Source organism: Rhineura floridana, chromosome 9, assembly GCF_030035675.1.
Source record: "Rhineura floridana isolate rRhiFlo1 chromosome 9, rRhiFlo1.hap2, whole genome shotgun sequence".
NCBI lineage: Eukaryota > Metazoa > Chordata > Lepidosauria > Squamata > Rhineuridae > Rhineura > Rhineura floridana.
Window position 1 is genome coordinate 63112530 of NC_084488.1, and position 9123 is coordinate 63121652.

Sequence of the window (9123 nt, forward strand, 5' to 3'; positions counted from 1 at the left end):
CTACTATGTTTAAACCACTTCATTTAAGGCAAGGTGGGCACGGTCAGTTAAAACATAGAGCACACCTAGCATTTTGCTAGAATATATTTCACCTCCCACTGTTTTATCTTGTGCAAATGGAGATACTCCTGAGGTCCACTGGAGATTCTTCTGCAGAAGTCAGTGCCATTATTCCACAATTATGTTTGGAGTTTTTTTAGTGTAAATTTTGCAAAGTGGTGCTGTACTTCACATATTCACCGAAATAAAAGCAAAAGAAAATGATTTCCTATAGGAAATTTAACTAAAATTGCAAAGTAAATCAGACATATTTAAAGTGACCATCTGAACTATATCAACTGTCCTAATAATGTTGCTTCCTCCCTGCTAAAACAAGATCAGCACAGCACATGTCTTCTTTCTATTATTTGGGCAGATTGCAGGTGTTGCCATCACTCACCATATGCTCAGAGGCACATTACCAAATTCTTCCAAGCTATACAGGAAGTGGATTGGACTGTGAAAGACCAACCCGAATGGTGTTTGCATTTTGACAAATTTGTAGGGCAGAGAGGAGGTCAGGTCTCCTGCTCCCCTGGTGCATTCACTATAGCTGCCCAATTCCCCTCCTTTTTAAAGTTTGATAGATATATCTGTTGGCTATAGGTACATTCTTAAACCGCAAGGTTTTTTGCCTATTCGTGAATTTCTCTGCTTTTTAATCCGGGAGGTAAGAAATGGGATCCTGTGCAAGTTTGCTGAGAATGGATCGATCATTTGCATGCTTATTGAGTTCAGTGGGATTTACTCCCCTGCAATCATGCTTAGGACAGGTGAAACTGACCACAGCGGATGGGGAAGGGAGGAAGAGGAGGAGGGAGGGGAGGAAATGCAGAGGGGAGGACTGGGATGGGAGCAGGCAGGAGGGGGAGGGGAGAAGGGCAGATTTGATCATTTGCATGTTTATTGAGTTCAATGCAATTTACTCCCATGCAATCATGCTTAGTATAGGTAAAACTGACCAGGAGAGAGAGGGAGGGAGGGCTGAAGTGGGCAGGGGAGGATGAAGAAGGAAAAGGGGAGAGGAGGAGGAAGGGAGAGGAGAAGAGAAGGAGGGGAAAGGCAGGTTTGATCATTTGCGTGATTATACAGTTCAATTGGATTTACTCCTATGCAATCATGATTAGGATAGGAAAAACTGACCATAGGGGAGGAGGGGGGAGGAGCAGATTGGAGGGGGGCAAAGGAAGGGGGAGGGGAGAGCAGGTTTGATCATTTGCATGCTTATAGAGTTCAATGGTATTTACTCCCGTGCAATCATGCTTAAGATAGGTAAAACTGACCATGGGGAAGTGAAAGGGGAGGGGGAGCAGGGGGAAGGTGGGTATTGGAAAGGGAGGGGGAGGGGAGGGAGGGGATAGGAGGGAGGAGAAGGAAGGGTGGGTTTGGTCATTTGCATACTTTTTGAGTTCAATGGGATTTATTTCTGTGCAATCATGTTTGAAAATGGAAATGGGCTGCCTTCAAGTCAACCAGACTTATGGCGACCCTTTGAATAGTTTTCATGATAAACGGTATTCAGAGGTGGTTTTACCATTGCCTGTGTAGCTCAGCAGTTCCTAATTATGCTGCGTAATCAGAAGAAGAGTACTCTTAAAGATGGCTTTCTTATAAAATGGGACTCTTAGTGTAGGTCCCAACCTTATGAACTACTGCAAGCATTGGCAGAAATGTTAATCAAACTGCACTCGCAAGGAAGACACAATTCAAGAAGTTAGAGGGATGAGTAGAGATGTGAAGGCCCAGGAAAAATACAGAAAAATTGGGGGGGGGAATTCCCCCCATTTTTCCTTAGTTTTTCCATTTCCCAAAAAAAACAATTAGGGGGGAAAAGGAAAACCCAGGTTTTGTTTTGTTACTTTTTCCGTTTTTCTCCCCAGGCCTTCACATCTCTACAGATAAGAAGCAAGGCAACCAGAACTGTACAGTAGGGCCCCGCTTTTCGGTGGCCTGCTTTTCGGCATTCCGCTAATATGGCAGCTTTCAATTAGAGTAAGGCCCCACGCATACAGAGCTTGTTCTGCTTTTATGGTGTTTTTCAGGCGTCGGGTGCCATTTTATTGATGGAGTTCTGCTTTTTGGTAGGTTTCGCTTTTAGGCAGGAGTCTGGAATGTAACCCACCGTATGAGTGGGGCCCTACTGTACATTGAGTATCTGTGCTTGCAACAAATTAGAGCACTCATGTTTGGATGTGACACTAAGCCATGGCTTACTGCTACATGAAGAAGCCCTAGCAAGCCTCAGGCTCACACTCCCCACTCCCCAACAAGCCAGCATTAGACTAGCCTATATTGTCAAAAACCAGACAGTCCTGAAACCCTTACTACCACAATGTCATGAGCCCCAAAGAAAGGGGGTGGAGTTGCAAGAACGAGAAGGAAGAGGAGGACTTTGAATGGGGTGAATGTCCCAGTGATGGGCCTACAGGTGCACTGGATTCTGAAAGCTCTCATGCCATGGACAGGGATAGCTCTGCCCCTATAGCTCGCCAGCTGGGAAGCCTGCATCAGGACAAGAACTCAGTCAGGACTTATAACACTTTTTGAATTTGGGTACAGGAAGTGGATTGGAATGAATCAGCTCAGATGTACCAATACCACATGGGCCTAAATGATGAGATTCACCTGCTGATCCACCTATATCTACCTTCAGGACAGAGCATCCAAGTACATGCTATGGTGGATTTTGCAGCATTCAGTAACTTTATGGACTTGGGCTTTGCAAAGCAACACAACATTCCCATCACTACACTTGAAGTACTTCTAGCCGTGGAAACCATTGATGGACAGCTCTTAGCTTCAGAGGCAGTCACGCAGGTGACTGTAGGACTGCAAGTGGAACTGCCTGGGCATAACAACTATCTTTCTATCTTGCCATGTTTCCCGGTGGTTCTGGAGATGACCTGGCTGACACAACATGATCCTACAATCTCCTGGGAAGCATCTGTGGCATTCCAGTCGGACTATTGCAAATGGCACTGCCAGCCTGTGGTAGCAGTAGCCACCCTGCCTCCTTCTGCACCAACTCCTCTACCTGCAAAGTATCGAAATTACTCTTGACATGTTTAACAAGAAGGAGGTGGACCAGTTGTCCCGCATAGACCTTATAACTGTGCCACTGACTTGTTCCTGGGGGCTCAGATTCCCTCTGGCCACATCTACTCGCTGTCTGAGCCAGAGATGGCTACTCTAATGGACTTCCTCAATGTCAACTTGAAGCATCAAAATCCCCAACCAGGACCCTCTTGCTATTCAAGAAAAAGAGCTGAGAACTTTGCCCCTGCCATGATTACCAGGAGCTGAATAAAATTACCATCCCCAACAGCTACCCACTTCCCTTATCAATGAGATGCTGAAGCAGCTGTAAATGTCTAATATCTATACCAAGCTGGTCCTGCATAGGGCCTATAACCTCATCAGGATCCGGGAGAGGGATGAGTGGAAAACTGCTTTCAAGATGCAATATGGGCATTTCAAGTACCTGGTCATGCCCTGCAGACTATTGAATGCCTCAGCAATTTTCCAGCATTTTATGAATCGCATCTTTTGAGACCAACTAGATCACTTTGTGATTGTTTATTTAGATGACATCCTTATTTACTCTGACTCCCTGGAGCAGTACAAGGCACGTGTTAGTGCTGTGTTGCAGAGACTGAGACAGCATCAGCTTTATGCAAAGTTGGAGAAGTACTCCGGACTTAACTACTCTGGACTTTCTAGGTAATCGTATTACTCCAACAGAGGTAGAGATGGATAGGGGAAGATGCATTGCGTGTTCTCCTGGTAATCCCCCCAAAACTAAGAATGACCTATGGCAATTTCTGGAGTTTGCCAGTTACTACAGGCAGTTCATTGCTGCCTTCTCCAACATGACTGCCCCATTAATGGACTGTCTTAAGGGCTCTGGTCCATTTTCAACAGTCCAAGGCAGCCCAACAGGCTTTTGAGTGTCTAAAATGTTGTTCTCCTCAGAACCAATATTACAACATGCCAACCCCCACTGACCTTTTGTGGTGGAAACGGATCCTCAGACACAGCCATTGGAACAGTGTTGTTATAGCCCTCCAAGAAGGGGGGGGACCTACAACCTTGTGCATACTTCTCCCGAAAGCTGAATGACTCTGAACAAAACTATATCATATGAGAGTAGGAGCTACTAGCCATCCGCGATGCCTTCAAAACCTGGCGGCACCTCCTAGAAGGAGCGTGACATATTGGACATCCACACTGACCACCAGAACCTCAAGAGCCTCCACAACAGCCCACAAACTGAATCAGCATCAAGTGCGCTGGTCCCAATTCTTCACCAGGTTCCACTTTGGTATCACCTACATCCCCCAGGTCCAAAACCACAGAGCTGATGCACTTTCCCACAAGCCAGAATACAACGAACATCGGCCAGACTCACCTCTATGCCAATCATCCCCTTAGACAAGATTGTGGTGGCTGTCTGTCCAGACACCTGGACCGAAGAGCTCTGCACCACTCAGGAACAAGATCCATTTGCTCAAAAACAGGTCCAGGAGCTACAAGGGCCCCCTCAGGACTTAGCTCCAGCCTTCTCCCGAGGGGGGTGTTGCTTTATTACTATGAGGCCTTGTACATGTTCCCCCAGTGAGCTTCGTGCCAAGGTCGTATAGTAACATCCTATGGCAATGTCATGCAGGGCACTTTGGGGTGTTTAAGACTCTACAGGCAGTCACACAAGAATTTTGGTGGCCCAGAATAAAGCATGACGTCGAGAAATATGTGAAGTCTTGTCCAACTTGCATGAGGGCCAAGCATGCCTCTGGGCGACCAGCCAGGCTGTTAGAGCCTCTACCCACACCTGAAGGGCCTTGGATAATGGTAACACTGGACTTTATCACAGATCTACCCCTTCCCATGGAAACACTACCATTCTGGTGGTAATTCATGCCTTCAGTAAAATGGCCCATTTAATCCCATGTGCCACCTTTTATCTGTAAAATAGACTGCTGAACTATTCATGAAACACATTTTCCAAGCGCATGGTCTCTCAAACAGCCTGGTCTCGGACTGGGGACCCCAGTTCACCATCCATTTTTGGCATGCCCTGTTGCAGCTGCTACATATTGAGCTATCACTGTCTTCTGCATACCATCTGCAGACAGATGGGCAGACAGAGGTTAATGCCACCCTGGAACAGTACCGTCGCTGTTATGTCAATTATCAGCAGGAGTTTGCCTATAACAATTCAGTGCATGCCTCTACCTAACAGATTCCTTTTTTCACCAGTTATGGCTACCGTCCTCACATCTTTCACATCCTTCCACCATTCTGGCTTTCCCTGCAGCAGTGGAGTACATGCAAGAGCTACAGGCGAAGCAACAGATCCTACAAGAGCAACTAGCGAGGGCCAAGGGTGTTTACAAAAGGGTCGCAAACCAGCATCATCAAACTAGTCCTGAAATACAGGTGGGATACAGTGTCTTTCCATGCGTTACTTGCCAATGGTTGCTCTCTGCCATAAGTTAGAAGTTTGGTGGGTGGGGCCCTTTGAACTAGAGACACAGATCAACCTGGTAGCATACGCTTACCTACCTCCATGAAAATCCATCCGGTATTCCACCATTCGTTGATAACCCCTGAGGAGCCACCATATCCATACTGGGCACCCAAATCACCACCCACTCCTGTACTTGTTCATAGCATGGAGGAGTATGAGGTGGAGCAAATTCTTGACTCCCATCAGCACCGAGGGAAGCTGCAGTACCTGATCCACTGGAAGGGGTTTGGACCAGAGGAAAGATCCTGGGAGGCAGCACAGGACATCCATGTGCCAGATTTGGTGAGAGAATTCTATGAATGCTACCTTGGTAAACCCAAGCCTCCGGGGTGGGGGTAGGATCAGCATGGGGGGGGATGATGTCATGAGCCCCGCAGAAAGGGAGCAGAGTGGCAAGAATGAGGAAAAGGAGGAGGACTTTGAATGGAATGTCAGTTCTAGTGGCGGGCCTACTGGTACACTGGATTCTGAAAGCTGTGATGCCATGGACAGTGACAGCTCCGCCCCTATATCTCCGGTTACCCACAAGGAAGCTCAATCCAGGCAGGTGTTGCACTCTGTGCAGTTGTGTTGCTTAATTTCGTTTAAAAGCAGCACCACAGCAAGCAGAGAGTAACAGCAGATTGTTGAAATGCGAGTGTGCCAGCATGTGTGTGCTTACCTAAGAAAGCAGGCTTTTACCCTGCATCAGCATCACTGAGACTGGAGACTTAGTAAAATATGAAAAGCCACTTTATTTATAGAAATACATAGTAGATAGAAAAGGCATACCTAGTTCTAACTAACTAGCTAAGTTGGAGGCATAACGCCCAGGTGTAGGAGTTAGCCCCATGGCTTGGAGAGAGCAGAGACAAATGGATGTCTCCTCTCTCCTGGACAGCCGGAGAACAAAGGAATGGAAAGGACAGAAGGAGGAGGGGCAGGTAAGCTACCCTAAAGAAGTCACAGTCTAGCGACAGAAGGAAGTCAGTCAGAGCATCACAGGTAAAAGGTAAACAAGCCTGTCCATCTGGAGGACCCTAGCTCTATCTTCTTTCTGGAGCTTAAACAAAAGAACAAAACAGGAGTTGCTCTTGCCCCACTTCCAACATCAGGCAGTTACCTCTCTGCCCAACATTCATCCCCTTCCAACACCCACTTTGCCACTGCCACAGCACAGCCTCTCTCCAATGGGGAGGAGCTTGCTGAGGCAGAGCAGCCAAACCTCCCTTAAAATTGGAGGCTGTTGAGCCAGCAAATTCAATGTGCCCCCAGGACCCTTCTGGGGAGGAGCTCTCGTGTGTGCACACATTCTCAACAGTGACATTCAGTTCACACAAGTAGGGTGCCCGCCCATCCTTACTTAAGCATGGTGAGAGGGCACAACTAAGGGTGAGGGGACAGCTTAGCACAGTATAGTTGTGTCTAGTTACTCCTAGTAAAGATGAAGCACTGTGAACTGAAACTTTCTATTAAATCTACTAAAGAAAAGCACGCCTCCATGTTTGTGACTGACTTCAGTGGGTTCGGGCACGACACACAAAGCTTTCTATATCAACTGCTGATCTCAGACTTAGTGTGATAACAGGACATGATTTCCCTAAAATTCATTAAAACTAGATCACAATAATGCATTCAGAGGTTTCTTTATCATCATTTGAAAGCCAGGTGGTAGAATAAAGACACAATTTTAAAAGCTGTGTCTATTCAAAGTGACTATTCATGAGCATTAATATTCCTATTAAACTTGCATTGCAATTTAAGATTAAATGTATAAGTGTTAAAGGCTTGCAAATATTTTGTAATTTAGGCAAGAAGTAGACAGCAGCATCTAAACATGTCAATTAGTGGTGAGCGACTTCACTCTGGATGTTATCATTATTGGTTTCCTTCATCATTCAAATACACAACCAGGAACTGGGAACTATAAATCAGTAGCTTCATCAACTTAGAGAACCATCAAGCCAAAGAACACTCACCAGCCAAGTACTGTGGCCTTCCAATACTTAACAACCTGCATTTTTATAGTTTCATAGAGACAGCAAAATACAAGTTTTATCAAGCCTCTGATAAACCACCCTATTTTATTTATTTATTTAATTAAGCTTATATACCGCCCGACTAGCAACAGCTCTCTGGGCGGTGAACATTAAAAATACAATAAAAATAACACAAAACTGTACACAAAACTGTACAGTCTAAAATCAAAATATAATAATTTAGAATTAACAGGAATTAAAATGCCTCAGAGAAGAGGCATTTTGTTGATAGGCTTTTTTAGACCACATACTTCACAAACCAGCCTGCCTTTGTCAGATGAGACTACAGGGAGCCTTTTTTTTTTTTTGAGACAACTCTTTCTCAGTATATTAAACAAATAAGTTAAGCAAGTCTATTTTCATCAAGGAATTTTTAAAGAGCATATTGTGGTTTTGGAAGCTCATTTGTTGAAACAGCCTTCTTTGCCTTCTCAACCTCCAAGATTATGTGCCTAGAGAATAATAAAAATTACCTTAACTCACATGATTGCAAAAGGAATTATTTAACTATTATTCTCCTTATCTGCAATGTCCTCATACAATCTGTCCATTGAAAGAACTTAACCTATTTTATCAAGATAAATCTGCTATAGTGTCATGCAGCCCCAACCATGCACATGTTTATTCATAAACAAAGCCTAGTGCAATCAATGAAGCATACTTCCAGATGATTATGCATTGGATTACAGCCTAACATGTGGATCTTTGCTGCCATACTATCCAGATTTACCAAGCTTTCTTTTAACCCAGTCAAATTTGTTTCAGGGTAAAGATCCTTAGTCTTGTGTTTTAAGATGCAGTAAGCACTGAACAGTTGCATGTAAAACTTAAATGTTTTTTTTAATGTTGTAATACAGCACGTTCCACTGTGATGGCCTTATAGTTTGTTCATGTGTCTAGAGTCCAAAGTCAAGATTTGGAGAGGCAGAATCAGCTTTTTTAGGCACCCATCTTGTACAAAGGGAAGGCACAGCCTGTGAGGATATGGGATGTGAGATAAATGTCTCACAGCGCACTTACAGCCTTACAATGTTGCTTCCTCCTGGAGGGTAGAATCTCCCATGTCTCTTCTCTCCCAAAAAAATCAAAGAAACCCAAAATATCAAAGTTTCATACTAAAAGCCTAGAAAATTAATCTGGACTGCAGGAGTCTGACCAACAATTCCCTTGCATATGTGTAAGTTTCACATCAGCCTTTGCAAGCCTAGTTCCCTGGATTGGGAAAGAGTGCCTTACGAACTTGTTACAATATTGTGTCCATCTGGCACTACAGTTTGTATAGGTCCTCTCTGCCTTTTATACCCATATACCTACCAACTGAGGTTCATACTGCATGCAAGTGATGAAACAATAAAGAGGAGTCTAACAGTATAGTCTGCATACATTTTTAAACAACTAACCCATATATAGTTTGATACACTACAGAACTATATGCAGGTTAGTTGCTTCAAAATGTAAGCAGACTATATTGTTAGAATCTCATTTATTGTTTCATTACTTGCATGCAGTATGAAGGTTGTTAATAATATACTTACAAGA

At 44.5% G+C, this 9123-nt stretch overlaps 1 protein-coding gene across 4 annotated transcripts in view; it reads right to left on the minus strand.

The window, feature by feature from the left end:
• Positions 1-9123, minus strand: part of FHIP1A (FHF complex subunit HOOK interacting protein 1A) — a 131795-nt gene that overhangs the window by 120770 nt on the left and 1902 nt on the right. The window lies entirely within an intron of this gene.